General features: G+C 46.2%; 1 protein-coding gene across 1 annotated transcript in view; it reads left to right on the top strand.

The window, feature by feature from the left end:
• Window positions 1-22,782, top strand: part of DYNC1I2 (dynein cytoplasmic 1 intermediate chain 2) — a 225,430-nt gene that overhangs the window by 5,781 nt on the left and 196,867 nt on the right. Inside the window, exon 2 of the mRNA XM_082260314.1 lies at window positions 9,762-9,805. The gene's annotated coding sequence lies outside the window, so the exon portion shown is untranslated. The remainder of the gene's footprint in view (window positions 1-9,761; window positions 9,806-22,782) is intronic.

The following is a 22,782-nucleotide window of genomic DNA, read 5'->3' as shown; positions in this document are numbered from 1 at the left end:
GCACAAAGGAGCAGATACCGGTCCTGCTGATGGGTTAAGGACCTTCTACAGCCCCGTCCAGCTCTCCTAGAGTAACTGCCTGTCTCCTGGCATCTCCTCTGTGCTTGGAGACACAGAAAACCTTCTGGCTATGGCACGTATTGATGTTCCATCCTGGAGGAGTTGAACTGTCTGTGCAACCTCTATAGGGTCCAGGTATCGCCTCATGCTACCAGTACTGACACTGACCCTATTTATATATAATTGTATTGGATTTGACTTTTTAATTAATATCATGAATTGGAATGGATATAAATTTATTGTTGGTCATTATTGGCACCTTTAGCGCAAGAAAAATGCATCTCTTTGAATTCTATATATGTCCTCACACTGGTCCCGTTGCGCTTCTGTTGTGGTATTAAAAATCCTGCTTGCTGCATTTTTGGTCAGTTAAAAAAACCGCACCAAAAACATACCTCCCCATTAAAATGCAGCAAGAATGCATCAATAATGCCCCCCGTGTTACATTGTTGATGTGGTTTTTGAGTCACATGGCCTATGAAAAACACAGTAAACTCCCGGTAAAGTCAAGTTTTTGGCACCATTCTCTGCACCTTTTTCTCTTTCGGCAAAATCGGCTGATCTCTAGGAACAACAAATATGTAGTATATTGCAGCTTACTAGTCCTTAGATGTGGTGGCTGCATTTTTTCAGGGTTTTTTTTTTCTTTCACCTAGTAACCCTGTTCATAACACACTTACTGTTTGTTCTATGGTGTCATTCAGGACATATTTGCATTAATGTACATACACTGTCATAACCAGCAACACAAACTGGTACTTCCCTGTATGCGGCGACAGTGGTCTAGATTGGTCTAGCAGCCAATCCCTAGACCCAAGCACTATGACATCACCCGAACACTTACACAGGGGGCGGATGAGGGCCCCCCCCCTTGCCTTTCATGGCCTCTCCTGTTCCACTGGGGAGCCCAGAACCATTGTGGGCTGTTGGGTCAGCTTACCATAGAGATGGAGGAACTGGCTTTCCCTGATCATCCCTGTGGTGTATGAAACTGGGACTAGGATTTCATCACTTCCAGTTTTGGTTTGTTGTTTACAAGCCGTTACCAGCTTGTAAAGCATCTGATCATACCGATCTCCATTTGATCAGATGCTTTTGAGGGCAGAGGAGAGATCTGAGGTCTAATGAACCCCAGACCTCTCAATAAAGAGAACCTGTCACTGCCAATGCTATCACGAAGAATGTTGTGCATACCTTGTAATAGCAATAAAGTTGCTCAAATTTTTTTTAGAGAGACAGTGTAAAAAAAAAAAAAAAAAATGTAAATAATAAAATGAAAAATAAAAATGAACGCACCTCATTCCCCCCCCCCCCCCCCATGCAGTGCATGTGTAGGTCCCGCACACATCTGTAAACGGTGATCACACCACACTTGTGAGGTATTGCTGTGAACATCAGAATGAGAGCAATAATATCTTTTATATCTTCATCATCTTTTATATTTTAAAGTGGAGTTCCACCCTAAAATTTTACTTTTGTCCATCTTCTTGTCCCGGGTCACCTGTAAAACAAATGGATACTCGCAATTTTTTTTTTTAATTCACTTACCTTGTTTTAGAAGAACATATACTCACCTTACTTCCTCTTCCTCCCTCGGCGGCCACGGCCCGTCGTCACTTCCTGGCTTGCAATGATTCCTGGGAGCTGAACGTCATCGCTCCCAGGAATCAATACGCCTGCACCGGTCCCGACGTCAGTTCCGGTGCAGGCGCCGTCATACCTTGCTAAACAGCTTCTGGGCATGCCCAGAAGCTGTGCAGGGATGACGCTGCAGCCCCGGAAGTAACGGCGGGGCCGGCGCAGTGCATCGTGGGACCATAGAAGATGCAGAAGAGGATCGCGCTGGCTTCAAGCTGCCCACACCTGAGATGGCAGCGCTGGAGAAGACATTTTCAAGGTAAGTATTTCTTCTTGCAGGTAAGTGCAACCCGGGACAGTTGTGCTATCCATTGTGGAATGCACTAGCCCTGACTGTCCCGGGGGTATTTTTATGTATTTTATTTTTTTACTTCAACCAAAAAATTGGGTATTAATATTGTGCTTGTGTTCACTATCCCCGTTCACAACAATGCGATTTGTCATGCAATTTGACAGTTCAAACCGACATGACAAGTCGCACCCTATTTTCAACAATGCACTCAAGTTGCACTGACTTTGAAAAAGGTTCCTGCACTACTTTTCTGCGATTTCATTGCGACTTCTGTTAAATGAAGTTGCAAGACGCAAAGAAATTGCCAATCTAAATTGCACTGATCTGCGGCTTTTGAAGTAGCCAAATTTCAAAGCTGTAGTAGTGTGAACCAGGGCTAAAATAGATTTTTTCCTCCAGCACCTTTGCTTTTAGAAAACATTTAATGTTTGGGGGTTCTTAGTCATTTTCTAGCAAAAAAACTCCTGATTGTTACATGTTTGTGAGAAGTGTCAGAATTGGCTTGGACAGCAAGTGGTGAATTCTTCTTTGGTAATTTCTAACATATTATGCGCTTATTTGTTCCAAAATCTGAGATGGTTCAAACTATAAATCCCATGAATGCACACTGGTACGCACGCAGGACAATGTTCCTTCCTTGTATTAGACAGCCTGACCTGGGTGTGGTTATAGTGACTCATCTATTCTGTCTGCACTGAATATAAAATATTCAAGAGTCATTCGTTACCTAGTCCAATGTAAACCCAGTCATGCTTTGGTTTTTCTGTTGGGGACATTAGGTAATATTTGTGTTATTTTTATAGATCCAACCTTTTTGTTTCTAAATTGAACATTTGTTAATAGTGATGCCTAAGTAGACCTTATGTCTATTAGGAAAAAAAAAACAGGTCCATGTTTTACCACTCCAACCTATTGCAACTAAGAACTCTGTCAAATATACATATGTCTGCATTTAAAGCAGATCTCCACCTTCCCCACCCCATTTTATTTACCCCCCCCCCCCCCCACGCATAGTTTGTTGCAGGTTTTTACCATTTCAGATACTCACCCGCCCAGCAGGTCCAGTTTTACCTTTAAGAATCCTCTCAGAAATATGCCCTTGTTTGGTCCTGCTCTGCCATCTTCTTGTATGAGGTCATCAGGAGGTACGCTGGCTCTTCCAGGTTCAGCCGCTGGGCCTCATGATAATGCAGTGCTAGCCCCCCCCCCCCTCCTTCTTTATCAATGGTGGGCTTTGCCTCCTGGGATATGTGATGTTCATATCCCAGGAGGCACAGCGGCCATAATGCAAGGCATTTGCCTCGGCGAGTGATGTGCATGGGGGGGGGGAGCAGAGTTTTTACATTAAAAAAAATAAAAAATAAAAAGAGGGGTTGGAGAGGCAGCAAATCTGAGGGAATGGACTGGACTGTTAGTAATGTCTTCATGTCCATAGACGGGCTCCAGATGTGAGAACTGCAGGAACACTCCACTGCTGGACATGGTTTTCCAGAGGAGCGAAGGATCAGGTAAGTATAGCTTTTCCTTGCCCCCCTGCACAAAACAAGCCGTTACCCATGCAGTGCGGGTGTAGCTCCACTTCATGGGAAAAAACACATTTTGCCCAGAGTTCTTCTTTAAGCTATAGAAATGCTGTAGCTGTTTTCTATTATTGTGTGTGTGCATTGAATGGTGCAAGTGAATGTGTGCTAGATGATTGATGTGATCTAGCTGTTAATTACAGTAATGGATCACTATGAAGGTATATGGATGCCCAGCTGATTATTACTGTGGAAATGGGGAGAAAGCCGCTCAGGTGTATGTTCCATACCCGGTGCAGGTCAGATCCGCCATCCAAGAGTAGAAGAAATCCAATTTTGAGACCACACTCAGGGTGTTATGTTGAAATCAAAAAGTTTCTTTATTCCTCAAATAAAGACGACAGACAGTGTACAAAACAGACGTGTCCGGTTGACGCGTTTCACGACGCTATGGGTCGCTTACTCATAACCACACTAATGAGTGATCACTCAAGAAAGCATAGCTGCAAAATGTAAAGGAAATTTGTAAATTCTGTAAAAAATTGTATTCTATTTTGTATGTTTGCCTATATATCGCACACTGCACTCACTGAGCACACGCCACTAATAAGGCTTAATGTACACGGGACATTTTCAAAAGTCCTTTGAACGCTGGAATTTAACAGCTATATAAAGGACGTTTAAAACATCCGTTGTGTCGCGTTTGCATGCCGCGTTTAGCGGCATTTAGCGGGCGTTTGCTCTCAGATCCGTTTTTAGAGGTCAAAAAATCATTCCCCTTTAAACAGTAAAAACGCAAGTGCTAAACGCAGGTGATCGCGTTCGGTCACGTTTGGCGTTTGAAACGCCAGTAAACACACGTTCTGAACATCCTGAACGCACATAATTGCTTTCCAAAAAACGACACTGAACTCAACTGCCTCTAAATGACTGTCAACGAAGACGTAGGAAGCAAATGCTGTGAGCCTAGTGAAGACCCAGATATTTTAATTTATTTTTGTAGATTTGATCCTGGTTTTGTACAGAAGATGGCAATACCCATACTGAGTATGCAGTTATCACCCAGAAGGATGCTCTGTATTCAGTCATTGGATCCCTCTTCCCCAGCTCAAGAAGCAGAGCTCCATGCTTTAGCAAAGCATTGGCACTTTTCCACTGCAAGTACCGGCTCGGCTATACTTGGCCCTGCTTGGCCCGGTTTGCTTTTCCACTGATGGTACCGCATGGTACGGTGTTGGAACCGTTCGCTTTTCACTAAAGTAGTACTAAAGTTAAGTGGGTGGGCTAACAACGATTCTCTGACCAATCAGTGGCTAGTAGTGACTGCATGCAAAGGATTGTGGTATATGGTACCAGGTATGGTACCTCTTGGAACCACAATCTAGGTGGTACTGTTTTTGAGAGCTGTACCGTTCGGTTCCATGCAGTGGAAAAGCGCCACCGCACCGAACCGTTCCTACACCGTACCATGCGGTACCAGCAGTGGAAAAGCACAAAAGCGAGTCGAACCGTTCGGTTCCATGCAGTGGAAAAGCGCCATTGAACTATCAAGAGTATATCTTTTATATAGATAGAGTTTTAGAGAGCTTTTGGTTCCATTTGAAGGGCCAGAAGTTTTTTTTTTTTACCTCGGCAGATAAACTAATCAAACATTGTAAGTTAATTGATTGGCTGTCTTCTGCCTTCCAGCTCTTGCTGAGGTAGTCATACTAACATTAAAAGCTCACACATGGAAGCAGACCAGGCGACTAAGGATACTGCTCTAAAAACCCCAGACACTTGCTGGGTCTGTGCAACTTATAGATTCCACCCCAATTCTGGCCCAGTAGAGCTGAGATTAATATTCAAACTTTAAGGACCCCAGAATGAGAAGAACAAGGACTTTGGAATAAGGTGATCTTTTATGTCTTCCTGCAACTCTTTTCCCTCCAGCTTGACATATGGACCATGTCATCAGTCACAAGCAGTTTTGGCTGCCTTAATAAATGAGCGTAGGATAGAGCCAGGGTTCTCCACAGTTGTTTTTATAATATACCACCACTTGTTTTACCTGTTACCAAAAGCTGAACATCCCTTCCAGAGATTACAAAAAGATATGCCGAAGTCAGGATCTTACAAGTATGCATTTTGTCTATATGGACATGTTTTCTGGATGGCTAGAAGTTTGGCCACAGGCAAATGTTACTGCAAAAAGTGTTATCAGAAGTAGTTTGTAAGTACAGAGTCCCAGAAGCTACTAAGAGTAACAGAGGAACTATTTTTTATGGGATAGTCCTACAGGAAGTTTTGAGGTTTTATTTTACAGTAATAAACTAGAGAAATGTGGCCTGAATGTTTTCTTATATTTTATTAAGCCCCTAAGGGGATATTGGACTCTCTCGCTATAAGATGTGGTTTGGGAGTGTGTTGTTCACTTGCTTAAATTTGTCTCAGCAGCTGAAGGCCTCCACTCGGATCTCACCGACAATGTTGCTGATCTTTTAAAGCAGAGTTCCACCCATAAGTGGAGGTTCTGCGTGAAGTACTCCTCACCCCCTTACATGCCACATTTGGCATGTCATTTTTTTTGGGGGGGGGGGGGGGGAGTGGGTACCTAGTTTTGACAGGTACCTAGCTCTCACTTCTGCTGGGAGTGCCATGGAGCCTCGAGCCAAAGTTCTTCTCTCCCCCTCACTCCCTGCATATTTCTGGGACACATCACAGGTCCAAGAAGATTGCCCGGCCATTGAGGAGGCACATCGCGACTCGCACATGTGCAGTGAACACCCAGCTGTAAAGCCGCAAGCTGCCCACAATTGTGATGCCGGCGAGAGAACCGAGGGTTCGGGCTTGCTGCATCCCTTGATCATGTGACCGGTGAGTGTGCGTTTATTAAAAGACAGCAGCTTAACTTTTTGTAACTGCTGACTTTTAATAAACCTAAAAACGGCTTTTGACAAACTCAATTATGTGTTTTCTCCCAAATTCCAGATCCTAACAGGTTGGAAGTATTGGTCACAAACTTGCCGGTATGACCGTTATTGCTTCAAGTGGTTGTACCGGAGCTATGGCCCTCACCCCGGTACCGTTTTTTTAGAGCCGATGGTCAGCTTTCTTGTAATAACCCTTGCAGCTAAACAGCTACTTGGCTGTTATTACAAGCAGCCTACTCATTTTTTCTGACTGATTTTCACTAGTTTTGCATTTGGCTAGGGTCAGTGTCCCTGGTGGTAACATGAGGCAATACCTGGACCCTATAGAGGTTGCATAGGCAGTCCAACTCATCCAGGACCAATATGTGCCATCAACAGAAGGTTTACTGTGTCTCCCAGCACAGTCTCAAAAGCATGGAGGATATTCTAGGAGACAGGCAGTTGCACTAGGAGAGCTGGACATGGCTGTATAAGGTCCTTAACCCGTCAGCAGGACCGGTATCTGCTCCTTTGTGCAAGGAGGAACAGGATGAGCACCTCCAGCAGGCCACTGGTGTGAATGTCTCTGACCAAACAATCAGAAACAGACTTTGAGGGTGACCTGAGGGCCCGACATCCTCTAGTGGGCCCTGTGCTCACTGCCTGGCACTATGGAGCTTGATTGGCTTTGCCATTGAACACCAGAATTGACAAGTCCATCACTGGCGCCCTGTGCATTTCACAGATGAAAGGTTAACCCTGAGCACGTGACAGACATGAAGGGGTCTTGAGAAGCTATGGAGAATGTTATGCTGCCTGTAACATCATTCAGCATGACTGGGTTGGTGGTGGGTAAGTAATTGTCTGGGGAGGCATATCCTGGAGGGATGCCCAGACCTCTACAGGCTAGACAGTGACACCCTGACTGCCGTTAGGTATGGGAATGAAACCCTTGGACACATTGTCAGACCCTATGCTGGTGCAGTGAGTCCTGGGTTCCTCCTGGTGCACGACAATGCCTGGCCTCATGTGGAGAGAGTATGCAGCCAGTTCCTGGAGAATAAAGGAATTGATACCATTGAAAGGCCCCCACGCTCGCCTGACCTAAATCCAAGAGAACACCTCTGGAACATTATGTTTTGGTCCACCCGACGCTGCCAGGTTGCACTTCAGTCTGTTCTGGAGCTCAGTGATGCCCTGGTCCAGATCTGGGAGGAAATACCTCTGAACATCATCTGTTGTCTCATTAGGCGCATGCCCCGACGTTGTCAGGTATGCATACAAGCACGTGGGGTGCCATACAAACTACTGAGTACAATTTTTTGAGTTGTTGAAATGAACTTTTAGCAAAGTGGACTAGCCTGCTGCATTATTTTTTCACTTTGATTTTCGGGGTTTCTTTGCATTCAGCCATCGTTTTAATTTCCATCAAACGATGTGGCATCCTTTCATTCCTAACACATTACCCAGTCCATATCACTATAGATATCCAGCATGATATTTTTCCCCGTTGAGATCTGATGTATTTTCAAAGTGTTCCTTTTAATTTTTTTGAGCAGTGTATAAGGAAATATTTGGAGACCCAATACAGCGTCTATTTCATGTACAGTTTACAAAAAAATGAAGAAAAAGTCACCTGGATCCACACCAGACACTGCAAAAATGACTAAATAAGTCAGCATGTCCACAATTAAGCTACAAGGCCTTTCTGGCCACATGAGTGCACAGGCAATTACTCTGTAAATATTTTTTATCAGTCATTTGTTTTTATGTACATTTTAGGCCTCCTGCACACTGGACGTTTTTTTAGCTGCTATTGTTGGCTTTAGACATATTTTTCTGCAGCCAGTAAACTCCACAGCGTGTTATTCTATGTGTCCATGCACACATAGGCTGTTATCAGCAGTTTTTGGCAGTGGCATTTTCTGACTTAAAAAAAACTCAGATATAGTGGGTTTTGAGAGGAGTTTTTCAGCTGTAAATACGCTATAACTCTGATAAAAGCTTAAAAATGCTGGAAAACACCAAAAAAGGCTGAAAACGTAGGTATTCAGCGTTTGTCAGTATTTTTAAGCCATCAGTTTTTTTGGGAGTATAGTTTTGCTAAAAAACGCTACAGCTGAAAAACGCTACTGCAAAAAAGCTGAAAAACTCCTTTTGCAGCTACAGCTTTCTACTGGCGTTTTGATAATGTCCAGTTTGCATTAGGCCTTAGTCACAATGAAGAGTCATTTTTATAATCTAGCTGCTCTCTGCTATTAAATTCTCCACAATGGAATTTGCCTCGTTGGCTGGGACTATTCCACCTAAGCGTATGGAGGTTCCAGATGATAGCAGGTATAAAGTGATAGCAGTGATAAAAATATTGATCAAAAGAGGATAGATTGTAAAGGAAATTTGTAAATTCTGTAAAAAAATTGTATTCTATTTTGTATATATTTGCTTATGTATTGCTCACTGCACTCACTGTGCACAGGGCACTAATCTTTGCATTCTTCCGAGTGCTGATTAGAATTGGCCTGCCTATGTTATGTCCCTTGTTACCATAAAAGTGCAGTTGTAATATTAATGTGATACCTACGTAATCGCGTGTATAAAAACCTTCAATTGCGTCAAATAAAACACAGAAGTCTTTTTTGGAAAGTGTATATTTTTGTGCCTGTTCCCTACTGCAGTAGTTAATATTGTTTTGGGACCACTAATTAATATGAGGATAGGATCTATAAAATTTCCTAAACACTTAGATACTGCTTTTTCATTAAATAAACCATTTCTGTTTCTCTGTGCATCTTTCAGTTAAAGGTAGAACTATAGGCAAAACATTCTTTTTCATTTTGGATAGAGTAAAGGAGGATTATAACCCCTGTCAGTTTATTTTTTGCCTTCTGTGTCCCATTGGTTAAGATTTACCTTCAATTCCTGTCCCATAGCCAAAACAGGAAGTGAGAGGAAATCCTCGTAGTAAAGTGTCCCCATTGGAAAATTTCCCCTTTATTACTTTTTCTGGGGACAACCCGAAATGTGGGGTTTTATTTTACTTTACCTTTCGATGATAATGGTAAACGGGACAACTAGAGAGGGTGAATCTCCCTAAAGAGAAGACAGGCAAAAAAAACTGGCAGGTATTCTACTCTGTCTCCACTCTATCCATAACTTAAAAAAAGGTGCCCGATTGGACAGACTGCTACACTGTGCCTGAAATAAAACCAGTAAATGGCAACACTGTGATCACAAAGACACTATACACCGGTCTTGCAGTGGATAATAAGGTGAAGCTAATGGATCATTCGTTTTGCTTTTTGTGTGTTTACATTATATCCTGTTTAGTTTTTAGTTGACTGTGTTTTTGTTTTGTTGCAGATATTGGTTCGAGGTCCTTCATCTGCGTTGTGAAGGATTGCAAGGTAAAGTCATAAGTTACACCTAAGGGCTCGTTTACACTTACTCAAAATACTGACGCGTATTAAAAGCTCTAGCAATAGCAATAATGCATGTTAATAGGTGTGGTTGATAAGCTTTTAGTGAGCATTAAAAACTTCCCCCCAAACGTCCTATGTACGTTTGTGGCGCGGTTGACAAACACTTTTGCCTGGTTAAAACCGCACCACAAACACCTACAAAAGCTGGTTGCTAAGGAGCGGTCCAGGACCATACTACCAGGCCCTTTGGGGCATGCAGTCTGGCAGGTCAGGAAAGGGGCAGGGACAAGCGAGCCCCCCCAGTCCCCTCACCATACTAGGCCACATGCCTTCAACATGGAGGCTGGGTGCTTTGGGGCAGGGGGGGCTCTACGCTCCCCACACTGAAGCTCCTTGTCCACATCTTGATTGGGACAGGAACCTCTTCCCGACAGCCCTGGATGGTGGTTGTGGGGGTCTGCGGGCAGGGGGTGTATCGGACCACATGCCCTCAATATGAGGGGTGGGTGCTTTGGGGCAGGGGGAGCTTTGCTTCCCCTACCTCGAAGCACCTTGTCCTTATGTTGATGGGGACAAGGGGCCTCTTCCTGACAACCCTGGCTGGTGGTTGTGGGGGTCTGCTGGCAGGTGGCTTATTGGAATCTGGAAGCCCCAAGAACCCTGGCCCCCCCTCCATGTGAATTAGTTTGGGGTACATTGTACCCCTACCCATTCACCCCAAAAAAAAAGTGTATTGTTACAAAAAAAAACAAAGAGACACTTTTTGACAAGTCCTTTTATTAAATAATTTCCCGTCTTTTTTTCTCTGGTCTTCTCCCTCTTCTGATGTCTTCTCCGTACTCTTTCTCCTTCTGGTGATGTCTTCTCCCTCTGTCGATGTCGTCGTTCTCTTCTTCTGCCACCGCCAACCTGCTCAAAATGAAAAAAAAATCTGGTCCTGCTCTGACGATGGCTCCTGCTGTTATGCCAGCTAAGCGGTCTGCCAGCTCCTATATAACTATGGGGCATTGTCTCCTGGAAACCCCGCCCTCTTCATGATCAGGCCAGTGACGTCACAAGGGGGCAGGGTCAATGGGTGGCCACGCCCCAGATGTTTTTTTTTTTGTAACACTACACTTTTTTTTTTTTCTTTAACGTCTTTCAGGACAGCACCTGAGAGATGGCTTCTCCCACTTGCCAACAGGAAACTTCACTTCCACCAAATTTTAAAAAGGAGGCTTCTCCCCACAGCTCATTGGTTTTTGTGTTTCCTCCGGCTAAGGAACACCTAGTGGGGAGTCAGGAGCTCTTAGGTGCTGTCCTGAGAGACCAGGCATCCTGCTCCAGGCTTAATGCCTGGTGTCATTCGAAAAAATCGAACCTTGGGAGATATTGTGTCAGTGTTGGAATTCCTACAGAATGGTGCAGACAAAGGTCTGAAAGTTAGTACTCTTAAGGTGCAAGTAGCCGCCTTAGGAGTATTCCTGGAGAGACCAATTTCTTCAGAAGCCTTGGTCGCAAGATTTTATTAGAGCACTTACTCGTTCCAGACCTGCGAAACATTTTTCTTATTGGGATTTGGCAGTGGTTCTACAAGCCTTCACAAAGGAGCCTTTTCAACCCTTAGAATCTATTTCTTTGAGGAATCTTACCCTCAAGACGGTATTTTTATTTGCGATTACATCCGCAAGCAGAATCAGTAAACTGCACGCACTTAAGGCACGCTTGTTAACTTTCAGTTAAGCCTTTCTTGTCCATCTAACCAGATAGAATTATACTCAAAACGGATCCATGTTTTTTGCCAGAGGTAGCCTCAGTTCAAAATCCAGTCTCAGGATATTATCCTGCCAACTTTATTGTTCTAATCCTTCAGGGGTTAAGGAGAGACTTTTTCACAATCCTAGATGTGCGAAGAATCCTATTACATTACCTGGAGGTAACAACGGACTTTAGGTCTTTGGACTCTTTGTTCTTTTTTTCGGGCAACAAAAAGGGCCACCAGGCATCAAAAGGGTCAATTGTTAGGTTGTTTAAATCAGCTATTTTGGAGACTTAGTCCCAGATGGTTTCTTCCCCCCACTGGGAATTTGAGCACACTACATGGCAGAAAACGCTGGTGCCACCCCAGATCAAATTTGTAAGGCGGCTACGTAATCAAGCTATTTAACCTTAGTCCGTCATTACTGATTGGACCTTCTGTCAGCAGGGGATCAGGCTTTTGGCAGAAAGGTCCTTCAGGCTATTGTCCCTTCCTAGTTGGTAAGTCTCGTTTATCCTCTAAGGTGCTGTCCTGAAAGACATTAAGGGAAAATCCAAGTTAGACTTACCGGTAACTTGCTTTCCAGGAGTTTTTCAGGACAGCAGCGACCCGTCCTTGTTTTTTTGCTGTTATTACCCATATTATGATTGTGCTCCAACCTGGGCCAGATGAGGGTTTGGTATGAATTTTGGGGGGGGGGGGCATGCTGTTTATTTTTTATTTATTGGCGTGGGGTTTTCCCTCAAAATCCATATCCGACCGAAGGGTCTGGTGCCCCCCACGCTGTTTTTTTCACATACCTTCAAGTTACTTCTAGGAAGGATGTATTTTTCTGTAAAAACCTTTTTGGAATGCAGCCTAGGGAAGCATGCAGAACACCTTTACATTTTAGGTTTGGGCTTCGTTCACATACTGGCATATCGGATTGTGAGCAAAAAGCAATTCTGCCAGCGGTCCCGAATTATTGCAAATCGCGGGACGCCTGTGTGATTCCTGTGACTTTCAATGGCACCCCAAACGCGGCGGGATTTTGCCGCGATTGTCGCCCAACGCATTGCAGTAAAATTGAGCAAACAAAATCGTGGGATGCCTGTCGCCCAAAAGAAGTACAAGAACTTCTTTTGGTCAACATTCGTCCTGCGATTCTGTTTACGCAATTTTACCGCCATTTGTCAGGCGACAATCGTGGCAAAATTACACCGCATTTGGTGTGCCATTGCAAGTCATGGAAATTGCATTGGCGTCTCACGATTTGCAGTGATTCGGGATCATGGGCAGAAACACCAGTATGTGAGCGAGGCCTTCATTTTACTCAGATTTTTGCTTTTGTTTACGTCAGTGGTGTCCAGAGTACGGCCCTCGAGCTGTTGTGGAACTACACGTCCCATGAGGCATTGTAAATCTCTGACATTCACAGACATAACTAGGCATGATGGGAATTGTAGTTCCTGAACAGCTGGAGTACCATAGTTTGGATTCCCCTGGTTTACATAATCTCTGGACATTTATGCAAGTAAAGCAACATAATATAATGGGAGAAGATGCAAAAGATTTGTAATACAGTCATCCTATTGCAAGCTGTTGATTTGTGGATTGTCCAATTCTAGCTTGGTTTGAAAACCGTAAGCAAAGCGTGCCCAACAGAGCCATCGGGTTTCAATTTCCACAAATATTCAAGGATGTTGGCGCAGTTTGGGAGAAGGAGGGGCTGCATTAGGAGCCGATAAATACTTGCACAAGGAACATTGTGAAAGGAGAATATAGGTGGTCTCATCAACCTGTTGCTGCTCTTAGGCTGGCAATACACTGACCACAATTCAGCCAGTCCAGCTTCTCTGTGACATATTGAACAATTTCATTTTGTTTTAGTTTAGCTAGCTTTACTGTCCAATCTCAGGCTGGAGCCAGGTGGCCTGGCTGTGCTGTGTGGTAGGGTTGTAAAAAAATTTATGAATTAAACAGAAATACAACTTTAGCAAGACCACTCTCTTACATGTGTTTCAATTGTGTATTTAGCTGTTCAGCTTTAAAGGCTAAGTTCATCTTTCTCTTACGTCCTCCGACAGTCGCCGCCTCTTCATATTCGTCACATATGGGGTATTAGACTTTGCTCCGAAGGAGTAGCTAGGCAACAGAATATGTTAACATTAAAGCTTTTAACATATCCCACCCTCAAGGGGTGGTCCCCTCAGTCAATACCCTCCTACTTCCTGCAACCATATCTCAGTTTTAATGTCTAGCTTGTCAGGAGTGGCTGGCTTTCTCTGTGCTGGGGCTTTCTGCCCCAGACTCTTTCTTCTTTTTGAAATTTTGTTTGAGTTTTCTCTCTACCTTTACTTAGCTGTTATTTTTGTCAGCGTTAGTTAGTTCTTCTGATGAAGAGGATCATGCGGGCTGGGTCTCGGGCTGATCCCCCTGGTCGCAGGTCGTGGGTCAGTGGCTTCCCAGCCTGCCATCGAGCGTTCAGCCAGGTAACGCTCCTGGCACAGTGAACGACCCATCCCTGTTCGGTGCAGGGATGATTGGTGAGGTGGCTACCTCACTGGACGCTGTGCGGTTTCTTAACCCCCATTTTGTGCGTCTTGAATGCGACTCTCCCTGCCTCATGTGCAGCGGCTTGTTCGCCTGTGCGGGTCCCCCACGCCATGTGAGGTAAGTGTATTTATGTGGGGACCTGTCTGTCTGGGGGGGTGTCAGTCTGGGACTGTGTAACCTGCCTCTATTCACACTGCTTGTCTCCCTATCTCTCGGCTGCATGCTGTGGGCTGCAAGGGGGGGGGAGCTGTGTGACACTGTGTGTGTCAGCCTGGTCAGTGTGTGAAGCTGTGTGCTGTGGGGCATGTTTTTTTTGGCATGTTTGGGCATATACAGCGATCGCTGCGGCGATCTGACATGTATTCTTATACAGGGATGTCATGGGTGCATTACTGCACTGTGGAGCGGCGGTTTCGGCGCCAAACGGCGCCATTTTGCCTACACTCGCTCCGGCCGCATGTTTTACATGCATGGCGGCCATTTTCTTGTAGCCTCCATAGGTTTTCATAGAGCGCCCTGGCAGCATCACTTCCTCTTTCCAGGAACACCGATCGAGGCAGCAGCAGCGGCGAGGGTCTCCTCAGGTTTTATCCTTCTGTTCTTGCTATCCATTGCCTGTGTTCAGTTTGCATATTCCCTGTGGGGGTCTCATTGTGCTTGAGTGTGGTGCGGTGGGCTGCGCTTGCCGCGCTTGCTTAAAGGGGCAGTTAACCCTTTATTGTCCGGCATTACAGGGGCAATGGATTCTCAGGAGGGCAAATTTCCTACCGCCTTGGTGGAAAGCCAGGGGACCGCTGTTTCCCCCCCAGGGGGGGATTTAGCCACTATTGTGGCTGGCCTTGCTGCTCAGGTACAGATGCTGGTGGCTGCTCATTCTACTAAAAGGCCCAGAGTTGCTCTTTCCTCTGATTCTGAGGGTGAAGGTGATGGGGCTGTTATGGCGGGGGCCTCCTTATCGGGGTCCCGCTCCTCCCTAGATCTAGTGGGGTCCGAGGTGGAGGCTGAAGTTGAGGGGGTTGATAATTCTCCCCCTGGCTCGCCTGAAGAGCTTGCAATCATGGATGAGTTGATTGCTTCCATAAAGCAAACACTGCGTTTGCAGGATGAAGTGTGTCCTCCCGCCGCCTTGGCGGCTTATGGGACGCAGAGAAAACGCAGGACGCCGCAGGTTTTTCCCTGCAATGATGATTTTCAGCGCGCTGTTAAGGAACAATGGCGCAATCTGCGCAAACCTTTTGCTGTACCAAGTAGATTCAAGCTGCGTTATCCTTTCTCGCCTTCCACTGATGAAAGGTGGTGTGTGCCTCCCCCAGTGGATCACGCAATTGCGGTTTTGAACAAAGCCACTGCGATTCCTGCAGAGGATTCCCCTGTGTTCCGTGATGCCACGGATAGGAGATTGGAGTCTCTTGCCCGTCATACTTATTCTGTTACGGGCTCTATGCTTAAGGCTCTGTTTGCTTCTCTCATGGCGGCCCAGGCGATCGCAAGTTGGACGCAGATGCTTAGGCGCGTCCTAGTGGCCGATTCGGCCTCGCCGGCGACCCTGGATATGGTGGATCAAATCCACCAGGGTGTCATGTATCTGTGTGATGCGGACCTGGACCTGGTTCCGTTGGCTGCACGTGTGCACAGCGTGGCGGTGTTGTCTCGCCGCCTGGTTTGGTTAAAATGTTGGTCGGTGGACCAGTCCTCACGTAAGACCTTAGCCAATCTACCTTATGATGGGTCTCGCCTTTTTGGGGAGTCCTTGGATGTGTTGATTAAGGGGATCACCGGGGGTAAGAGCACTCTCTTGCCCCATTTCCCCAAGGCTAAGGGGGCTTCTGGGAAGAAGCATGCTAATTTTCGGTCCCCTCAGGGGTCCTTTCGTGCCTTTCGGCCGCACTACAAGGGCAAGCCGTTCAAAGGTCAGGGCTCTCAGAAGAAGCCCTGGTCTGGGAAACAGAAGTCCGGTCAATCCGGATCTGCAGCCCATAACAGTTCGGCCTGAAGGGGCGCCCTCACCCAGTTTTGGGGTGGGGGGACGCTTGCTCGGTTTTCTTCAGCCCTGGTTGGCCCGTGTGCGGGACAGATGGGTTCAGGAAATCGTTCGATCTGGTTACAAGATCGAGTTTCTCTCTCGGCCGGAGAGCAGATTTTTTCCCTCAAATCTTCAACTGTCTCCAGAGCGTTTGCGGGATCTGCACCTGGCGGTGCGGGACCTGAGGGCTCAGGGAGTGGTGGTTCCGGTGCCTCATCGGGACAGATTTCGGGGGTTTTATTCCAATCTGTTCACCGTGCCCAGAAAGGAGGGCAAGGTTCGTCCAATTCTGGACTTGAAGGCTCTGAACAGCGGGTGCGGGTTCGCAAGTTCCGCATGGAATCCCTGCGGTCGGTGGTGGCTGCCCTGGTTCCGGGGGAATTCATGGCCTCCATCGATTTGAAGGATGCGTATCTTCACATCCCCATTTTCGAGGGTCACCAGAGGTTCCTTCGATTTGCCATTGCGGAGGATCACTACCAGTTCGTGGCGTTGCCTTTTGGTCTCGCCTCGGCTCCGCGGGTCTTCACCAAGGTGCTTGCACCGGTTCTGGCATTATTGAGGGCCCAGGGCATTTCTGTCCTGGGGTATCTGGACGACATTCTGGTTCGGTCTGCGACCAGCCAGGGTCTGGAGAAGGACCTGTCTGTCACGATGCAAACTCTGCAGGAGTTTGGTTGGACGATAAATTTTCCAAAGTCGACTCTGAGTCCGTCGGTTCGTCTTCCCTACCTGGGAATGATTCTGGACTCGGTGCAGGCGAAGGTCTTCCTGCCGGAAGACAAACTCAGAACTCTTCAGGAGGAAGTCAGGTCCCTCAGGGACGTTCCGCACTCGTCTCTGCGGACGTGCATGAGATGTCTGGGATTGATGGTCTCGGCCTTCGAGGCGATTCCCTTCGCCCAGTTTCACACGCGGGGTCTCCAAGCGGAGATCCTGTCCAGGTGGGACGGGCGACCTCAATCTCTGGATCTTCAAATCTCGTTGAGTCATCGCACCAGAAGAAACCTTCTGTGGTGGCTCCAGTCCCCGTTGGTGTCCGGGGGCAAGTCGTTTCGTCCTGTCTCGTGGACGGTGATCACCACGGATGCCAGCCTGTCGGGCTGGGGTGGTGTTCTGGGCATTCTGTCCGCCCAGGGAACTTGGTCGGAGGGGGAGTCTTCCCTTCCGATCAACATTCTGGAATTGCGTGCGATAAGTCTCTGTCTTCATTGCTGGACGGACCGGCTGCAGGGCTGCCCGGTTCGGGTGCAGACGGACAATGCCAGGGCGGTGGCCTACATCAACCACCAAGGGGGCACCAGGAGTGCCCGAGCGGCTCGAGAAGTGGCCGACATTCTGTCTTGGGCCGAGACTCATGTCCCGGCGATAACGGCGGTTCACATTCCGGGGGTGGAGAACTGGCAGGCGGACTATCTGAGTCGCCAGACCCTGGATCAGGGGGAATGGTCTCTCCACCCGGCTGTCTTCCAGATGTTGTGCGCGAAGTGGGGTCTTCCAGATGTGGACCTGTTCGCGTCTCGTCTCAACAACAAGGTGAGAAGGTTCGTGGCAAGGACGCGCGACCCTCGGGCAGACGCGTCGGACGCGTTAGTGGCCCCGTGGCATCAGTACAAGCTGATGTACGCGTTTCCACCGATTCAGTTGCTGTCCAGGTTCCTTCGCAGGTTACACTCGGAACGCAGCACGGTGATTCTTGTGGCACCGGACTGGCCTCGCCGGTCCTGGTACGCAGACCTCGTGAATCTGGCGGTTGACGCCCCGTGGTGTCTGCCTCTTCGAGACGATCTACTGTCTCAAGGACCGATATACCATCCTGCTTTACAGTCGCTGGCTTTGACGGCCTGGCTGTTGAGACCGAGGTCCTGAAGGAGAAGGGTCTCTCTCCAGAGGTCGTTCATACTTTGATCAACGCGAGGAAGTCTTCCTCGGGGAAGGTTTATTACCGTACTTGGAAGGCCTATTTTGCCTGGTGTGAGTCCAGGGGGTTTTCACCCCGCACGTACTCGGTTTCCCGTGTGCTGTCTTTCCTTCAAACGGGTGTTGATCAGCGTTTGGCGCTGGCTACGATAAAGGGTCAGGTGTCTGCGCTGGCCGTTCTGTTTCGACGTCCCGTGGCTTCCAACTCCTTGGTTGGCACTTTTGTTCAGGGTGTGCGGCATCTGGTTCCTCCTAGGAGGGATCCTTTGCCCCCTTGGGACTTGAATCTCGTTCTGTCTGTGTTGCAACGTGCTCCTTTTGAACAGATCAGGGAGATCTCGTTGTCTATGTTGTCCAAAAAGGTCGCCTTTTTGGTGGCGATCACTTCGGCTCGCAGAGTGTCGGAGCTGGCAGCTTTGTCCTGCAAGTCTCCGTACCTGGTTATTCATTTGGATAAGGTGGTCTTGCGACCTAATCCTTCCTTTCTTCCGAAACGAGTTTCGGAATTCCATCTTAATGAGGATATTGTCTTACCTTCGCTGTGCGCGAAGCCTAAACATCCAAAGGAGGTGAGATTGTATTCTCTGGATGTTGTTCGGGCGATAAGGGTTTACCTTAAATCGACTGAGTCTTTTCGAAAGACGGACTCCTTGTTTGTTCTTCCAGAGGGTCCTCGGAAGGGCATGGCGGCTTCGGCCTCTACCATCGCCAAATGGATCAGGCAGACCATTGAACAGGCCTATGCCTTGCAGGGGAAGGTTCCCCCTGTACCTGTGAAGGCGCACTCTACTAGATCTTTGAGTACGTCTTGGGCCTGTCGTCATGGGGCTTCTGTAGCCCAGGTGTGTAAGGCGGCGACCTGGTCGACCGTACACACGTTCACAAGATTCTACAAAGTAGATGTTCAGGCATCGGCGGATGCTTCCTTTGGCCGCAAGGTTCTTAGTGCGGCAATTCCCTAGGGTCCCTTGTTGGGGACCTCTGGCTGTTGGGATAAGTTTTTTATCCCCTGGTTATTTGTCTTTTCCTGGGTTGTTGCTCCTGTTGAGCACTTGTTTTTCCTGTTGCCCAGCTGGTTTCCTTCCTTTGGTAAGGTTCCTTTCTTTGATGCGGAGACTGCATTGCCTTTTCGGCGCGGATGCGTTTCCCACCCCTCATGTTTGCACTGCTTTGGGACGTCCCCATATGTGACGAATATGAAGAGGCGGCGACTGTCGGAGGACGTAAGAGAAAACTGAATTTTTGTAAAATCTTACCTGTAAAATTCCTTTCTCTGAGTCCTCCGACAGTCGCCGCCCCCGCCCCTCTTTTGGGGTTTGGTTGTATACTCTACTGCTATTCCACTAAAACTGAGATATGGTTTCAGGAAGTAGGAGGGTATTGACTGAGGGGACCACCCCTTGAGGGTGGGATATGTTAAAAGCTTTAATGTTAACATATTCTGTTGCCTAGCTACTCCTTCGGAGCAAAGTCTAATACCCCATATGTGACGAATATGAAGAGGCGGCGACTGTCGGAGGACTCAGAGAAAGGAATTTTACAGGTAAGATTTTACAAAAATTCTGTTTTTCAGGCAGAATTTTGGTTTCTGAAATAAATAGAAGGCTTTTCCAATGTCTTTTCTGCCCTAGCTATCCCAGTGTGCTTCTCTCTCACTTAAATAGTCCATGGCAGCTTTGAATCTGCACTCTATCTGTTCAAAATTAGAAAAAATTGATTCTGAGCCCTGACTTCCTTTAGCATCATTTGACCATCCACTAAACTTCATATCCCATCATGCACTGCGTTATTAAAAAAGAGAATAGGACTTGTTTTACCTCTCTCTGCCACACCTCCCTCATTACTATACCACCTCTTTTATTTCCACCCACTTTCCTACTTCTTCCTTTTAGGATGTTTGTACACTCTACAATCTGATTTTTACAATCTCTTTTAGATCTGCCATCAACCATGTAGAGATTGTACAATTAGATTGCATAGTGTATGGCCAGCTTTATACACGTACATAGGAGGGAGTGAGCAGAGACAGCTGTTATTGTTTTTTTTTTGCAAAACACACCAATTTCACTTTTCACTTTCAGGCCCCATTCACATCTATTGTAGTGGGAGTGCACATTTATATTTTGGAGTGTTTTTTCTGCGGCACGCATAGGGCAGCCCATTAAATTCAGTGGGCTGCCCTACCAACGCTCATGGGGCATTTTGGTGTGTTACAGTTTGCTCAGTTTTTACCGCACATTTTGCCGTGGCAAAATGCATGTTTGCCTCTGTGTATGGGTGCCCTTAACAATTAATGGCATCGAAAGGGTGACTATTTAATATAAGCTATACTGTATTAAGGTGGCCATACACTACACATTGTACAGTCTCCTAGTTACATAGTCAGGCTAAAAAAGACACAAGTCCATCTGGGTCAACCAAAACAAAACAAACAAAACCCATACCATCCCATATACACAATCCTATACCCACAGTTGATCCAGAGGAAGGCAAAAAACCCCAGCAAAGCATTATCCAATTTGCTCTAGCAGGGGAAAAAACTATTTCCTGATCTCTCGAGTGGCTAACAGATAATCCCTGGATCAACTTTACCTATAAATGTTAGTATCTAGTTATATTATTTACATTTAGGAAAGAATCCAGGCCTTTTTTAAAGCAATCTACTGAGCTTGCCAGAACCACCTCTGGAGGGAGTCTATTCCACATTCTCACAGCTCTTACTGTGAAAAAACCTTTCCGTATTTGGAGACAAAATCTGTTTTCCTCTAGACGTAAAGAGTGCCCCCTTGTCGTCTGTGATTTCCTTAAAGTGAATAACTCAACACCAAGTTCCCTATATGGACCCCTTGTGTATTTGTACAAGTGGATTATACCTCCCCCTTAATCTCCTCTTCTCAAGAGAGAATTCAGTTTCTCTAATCTATCCTCATAGCTGAACTCATCCATGCCTCTTATCAGTTTGGTTGCCCTTCTCTGCACTTTCTCCAGTTCCCCAATATCCTTTTTGAGAACTGGTGTCCAAAACTTAACTGCATATTCCAGATGAGGTGTTAATGATTTTTACAGGGGCAAAATAATATCTCTCTCTCTCTCTGCAGTCCATACCTGTCAATACAAGAAAGGACTTTGCTCGCTTTGGAAACCGCAGCTTGGCTTTGCATGCTATTATTTAGCTTATGATCTACCAAAACCCGCAGATCCTTCTCCACTATGGATTCCCCCAGTTGTACCCCCTCTAGTATGTATGATGCATGCATATTCTTAGCCCCCAAGTTCAAAACTTTACATTTGTCAACATTAAACCTCATTTGCCTCATAGTTGCCCAATGAAACAGTGCATTGATGTTGGCTTGTAAGTTGGAGACATCCTGTAAGGAAGTTATTCCACTGCATATCTTGGTGTCATCTGCAAAGACTGAAATTGTACTTTTAATCCCAGACCCTATAGCAGTGATGGCGAACTGTTTTGTAACTACATTTCCCATGATGCTCAACTACACTGCAGAGTGCTTTAGCATCATGGGAAATGTAGTTCCAAAACATCTGGGGTGCCAAGGTTCACCATCACTGCCCTATAGCATTTATAAATATATTAAAAAGTAAGGGTCCCAACACTGAACCTTGGGGTACACCACTGGGGTAGACCATTCAGAGTATAAAAAAAAACCCCAAGAAATTCTTTAAGTTTCTAAATAGTAAGAAAGGAAGGCCAGAACATATTGGCCCCATAAAGGATAATGAAGGGAATTTGGCTACAAAGGACAGAGAGAATGCAAAGGTTCTCAATAAATTCTTCTCAGTCCATACAAAAGAAACGGGGGGATACAGAAACATAGACTGCTAGGTTAATGTTAATAACACATCACAGAAAACACCCTCATGGTTAACAGAGGACAGACTCAGATTCAGAAAAACGTAACATAAATAGGTCACCGGAACCAGATGGCTTACACCCGAGGGTCAAGTAACTCAGCCAGGTGATAGCCAGACCATTGTTCCTAATTTTTATGGACAGTCTACTGACAGGATTGGCACCAGCTGATTGGAGAAAAGCCAACATGGCAACAATATTTAAAAGGGCCGAGATACATCTCTGGGAACTATAGGCCAGTTAGCCTAACATCAATGTCTGCAAGCTATTGGAGGGGATGATGAGGTACTATATACAAGATTTTAGTAATAAAAACTGTATCAATAGTAGTAATCAGCATGGATTCTTGAATAATCGTTCTTGCCAGACCAATCTATTAACCTTCTATGAAGAAGTGAGCTGCCATCTAGATAAAGAAAGGCCTGTAGATGTGGTGTATCTAGATTTTGCAAAGGCATTTGGTACTGTCCCTCACAAACGCTTACTGTACAAACTAAGGTACGTAGGTATGGACCATAGGGTGAGTACCTGGATTAAAAACAGGCATCCGGGGTCCAGATGGTGGTGATAAATGGCGAGTACTTGGAATGGTCTGGTGTGGAAAGTGGGGTCCCCAAGGATCCGTCCTGGAACAAATGTGGTTTAATTTATTCATAAACGATCTAGAGGATGGGATAAGCAGCTCAATTTCAGTATTTGCGGACGTTACTAAGCTAAATAGGGCAATAACTTCAACGCAGGATGTGGAAACCTTGCAAGAAGACCTAAACAAAATACTACATGGCAAATGAGGTTTAATGTTGAAAAATGTAAGGTAGTGCATTTGGTACCAAAAATATGTACGCAAGGTACTCACTAGGGGGAGAACCTCTGGG

This window comes from Pelophylax lessonae (genome assembly GCF_965119305.1).
Source record: "Pelophylax lessonae genome assembly, chromosome: 6".
Taxonomy (NCBI): domain Eukaryota; kingdom Metazoa; phylum Chordata; class Amphibia; order Anura; family Ranidae; genus Pelophylax; species Pelophylax lessonae.
Note: the sequence above shows the minus strand (reverse complement) of the source record. Positions and strands in the feature narration are given on the sequence as shown.